Source organism: Hordeum vulgare, chromosome 3H (assembly GCF_904849725.1).
Source record: "Hordeum vulgare subsp. vulgare chromosome 3H, MorexV3_pseudomolecules_assembly, whole genome shotgun sequence".
Classification (NCBI taxonomy): domain Eukaryota; kingdom Viridiplantae; phylum Streptophyta; class Magnoliopsida; order Poales; family Poaceae; genus Hordeum; species Hordeum vulgare.
Genome location: NC_058520.1, coordinates 602,250,288 through 602,254,735, shown reverse-complemented (window position 1 = coordinate 602,254,735; position 4,448 = coordinate 602,250,288). Strand labels below are relative to the sequence as shown.

General features: G+C 49.3%; 1 pseudogene; it reads left to right on the top strand.

The window, feature by feature from the left end:
* Positions 1–488: 488 nt before the first annotated feature.
* Positions 489–3,195, top strand: LOC123441008 (annotated as a pseudogene).
* Positions 3,196–4,448: the final 1,253 nt, after the last annotated feature.

The window sequence follows — 4,448 nt, the reverse complement described above, 5'->3', positions numbered from 1 at the left end:
CCGGACCGGACCGCCGGCGGCCGGTCCAAACGCCGGCTCGGATCGGACTGTGTCCAGGCTGACACTCAACTAAGAGCATTTGCTAGAGTTGGCTCTTAACTAAGAATCCGCCTACCTTTTCTCCACTGTTCTCTTTCCTCTAACTAAGCAAAAATATACTACTTTATTTTTTATAGTTATCTGACTCACCTTTATTGTACTTATTCTTAGTGTTTACTGTCCACTAATGCTAATTAATTAATACCTCGGTTGCTCATTGATACGCACAAATCTCAACGCTAATAAAAAATTATTCATCCAACGTACGTGGTGTAGTCATGGTCTGAAACAAAAATGAACAATCTATCTCTAAAATGTCCATCTAGAACTCTAGATCTAGATCTACTATCCAGCGGTGTCTACCCTTGTTCGCTGAGCTTAGGCATAATCCTGAATTTCGCTCCGCTGGCTAACTATTCTTTTTAGGGCATTAGCCGGTAGACGACTATGTTAGCCTCCCAAGGAAGAGATTGTTAGCTGCACCACTCAAGCTAATCCATGGCCACACACACTCCCGAGCAGCCACTCACATTACCGATCCAGGCCATGCCGGACACTCCCGAGCAGCCACAACCACCAATCCAAGCCCCGCCGGTGACTCCCAACCCGTACACTCCTGAGCCTCCACTACAGATCCAAGCCATGCCGGCGGACACTCCTGAGCCACCGCTACGGATCCAAGGAGCCATGCCGGCGGACACTCCTATACCACCGCTACCGATCCAAGCAGCCATGCCGGCTGACACTCCTGAGCCACCGCAACCGATCCAAGGAGCCATGCTGGCGGACACTCCTGAGCCACGGCTACCGATCCAAGGAGCCATGCCGGCGAACACTCCTGAGCCACCGCAACCGATCGAAGGAGCCATGCCGGCGGACACTCCCGAGCGGCCATCACCAATCCAGGCCTTGCCGGGGGACACTCTGGAGGCGCATCGACCAACCCAAGGTATGCCGGCAGTACTCCCAACACAACCGCCGATACCAATACAGCCAATGGCTACCGTCAACCAAACAGTACTGCCGGCAGCACTACTCGCAACACAGCCACCGGTGCCGGAACCAGCCGTGAACCAGATAGTACTGCCGCCGGCCGTCACCATAAGCGGCTGGCCTTCACCACCTGCAGCGCCGGCTCCATTCTGGGACTGCGAGGCGCAGGAGCCTCAGGCACCAGACTTCTGGGAATTATGGTTTGGTGCAAATCCAGAGCACATCGGCCGACCTATCCTTCTCATTGGCAGCCAGCATCCAGCATCCTATCCCTGCCCTGGGCGAGCATCCCCACTCCGCCACCGCGAGAACCCCCTCCGCAAGAATTCTACCCTCGGCGAGCACCTTCCGCTCCGCCACCTTCCAATCCTCGACCACGATCAGCATCCTCCGCTTGGTCAGCATCCCCCGCTTCGTCACAATTTCCTGGGCGAGCATCCACCGATCGACCAACCTACGCTCAGCCAACATCCTACAGTACGCGAGCATCCCCCGCTCGGCCAACATCCTACAGTACGCGAGCGTCCCCTGCTCAGCCAACATCCTACAGTGGGCGAGCACCCCCCGCTCGGCCAACACCCTACACTCGGCGAGCGTCTCCCGGTCGACCAACATCCTACCCTCGGCCAACATCCCCGGTCACCGCAGGCCCCCGCCGCAGTGCGCGAGAATGGACCCTGCCGACTAAAATTCGCAGCGTCGCCGGGCTGCGATGCCAAGATGGCTCCATCTGGCGGGTGGACGGCGAAGCAACCTTACCACACGAGGGGTGTACCCCATTGATCGTGGTTCTTGGCCCGCTGTTCAAGAAGAAAGAAAGGTTGGCAGTGGAGGATACCAAGTTGAAGTACACGCACAACCTGATCCGTAGAGCCGACGAACATGTGGAGCGGAGAATGACAGAATACCTTGAAGCCATCGGTTCGATGGAAGCCCTCATACGGCAGCGCTACGACCCCGTGGAACTGGAAGACAAATCTGATGGAACTGGTCTGGTGGAGACGATGGTGCTCGACAGCCTCTTCATCATCGAGGTGTTGGTCATCCACTGGATGGGGAAGAGAGAGCCAGGGCCACCCTCGCTAGAGCTGATCAACTTCACCACACAGCCACTCAGATGGGAGCCCAAAGCACTTCGTTTGGACCTGATAGTCGTCCAAAACCAGATCCCCTACTTCGTGCTCAAGAAGCTATTCTGCATGACCAACATCCCCGAGCTTGGAGAGCATGAGGATAAACCCACCCAGCTCAAACAAATGATACTTGATTATCTCATCGGCGATGCAGATGACGCACTGGCCGAAGCAAACTACCGAGGCCCAATACATCACATCCTGCATCTGGTGCATTTACACTTGACATTTTCCAGCTTTTCAGCTCAAGCGGTGAATCCGGCACCACGGCTATTATCGGTGAATTGGACCTTGGACAAGTTGGCACAGCAGGCCAAGGATCTCCGCGCGTTTTATAAACGCACCTTATCATGCTCTTCAAACCTACTGCCAGTTGGTTGGAAACGATGGAAGGTGATCCCTCCACTGCGGGAGCTCGTCCGGGTTGGTGTGAAGCTGAAGCGGGCAGAGACGGCCTGGTTCATCCAAGTAAAGTTCGACAAGGGAGTTCTAGAGATCCCGCCGTTCTCGTCGGGGCGATATCACATTAGGCTGCTCACAAATCTGGTGGTTATGGAGATGTCTGGGTGCTGGCCGCCGGACAATCGCCTCTTCTGTAGCTATGTCAGGTTCATGGCCGAGCTCATCAAGAACAAGAAGGATGCTAAGCTTCTCTTCAAGAAGGGTATCATCTAGGAGATCAACGAACATGACATTGACAAGAACTTGGTTAACCCATTTCAGATTCTTGCAGACTATAGCCACGGCTCCAAGTATGACTCCCGCTTCGATCGCATCGTTCAAGGCATTATCAAATGCTACCAGAAATGGAGCAAAGCGGGTGCATAGTGGTCGATCGGTGAGATCGTGCTTAGGAAGTGGAGTTCAACAGATTAATCAGTGTCCAATGGAGCAAGCACTATGTGGTATACCGGTGGAAATATTGTAATCTACTACTCCCTTCATATTTTATTTACTCCGCATATTAGCTTATAAAGTTTGACCAAGTTAAAAGAACAATATGAACATTTCCAGTAACAATTTTATATGATGTGAACATATTTGTAATGATGAATACAATGATATATATTCTGTGGTGTATAAGTTGATATATTTTTCTAAACTTGTTGAAAGTATATAAAGTTTAACTTTAGACAAACCTAATATGTGAAGTAAATAAAAACGGAAAGAGTACTACCACAGCACCGGAGGCAACCAATCGGTGCAACATATTTGAGAAATATATTACGATGGTCCGTCCGTCAAATGTATGTCATTGATGAGCCTTGAGATCCATGCTAATGTCATCCATGAACCTTGTTGAACGTATTAATGCTAATGTCATCCATCTGATGTGTTCTTCCCTAATGTATAAGCTCTATCTAGTATAGTAGTTGTTCTTCCCTAGACGTTGGCTGCTGACACACATGGACAAATTGAGTAATTGTGCAACTTGTCAGCCAACCTTAAGTCAAGGTCTATTAGCTAACTTGTTTGGAACCGAACCTTGAACGGAACACATGAGATGGATGACATTAGCATTAATACAAACGGTTTTGCTAAAACTCATCTAGCTGAGTTTTACTTATGTCGCATTCATCTTTATAAGCATTGGATGTGATACTATAAGATGCGTGTTTGCTGACATGGGTTATAGTATTACTTTGTATCTGTTTTTTTTCCCAAAAAAATGGGACCAAACTATTTCCCATCTAGATGAGTTCTAGGCACTCCTAATACAAAAGCACAAAAAGAAATAAGAATTCTGCATGAAGAAGCAAATCCATCCGCTTAAGTGTTGTACATGTGGTCCCTAACTAAGGCTGCGTTTGGTAGCAAGAATACCGCGGTTTCTGAAACAACCCATGGTTTTGAATACTTAGATATGTTTGGCTTCAGCAGAAACTGAAGTTTTGTAAACCATAGTATCCTAGAAACCATGGTATTTTTGTTGTATCAAAAAAAGAGGCCCCGGCCTCTTTTTTTTAAACAGAACAAAGGGCACTTCACGTCGTTGTCTATGTCGAGATAAGATAACTATATCGGATTATATCGCCTCCTACTTTCCCTCAGTCTGTTATCTCGTAAAATAATTCTAATATGTCTCCTGGTCTCTCGGGATGCTTCTTCTTCTAGCCAGCCTCACTTGTGAATCCCACGTCTCTTTTCTCGGCAATGAGATAGATTCTAGGTTAGCTAATGTGCATGCAGATGCAGCAGGGATAAACATATTCTACAAATCCTAGCATCTAGGTCCGGACGTGTACATGACGGCTGCATGCAGCCAACCGCCGTTAGGAGCCG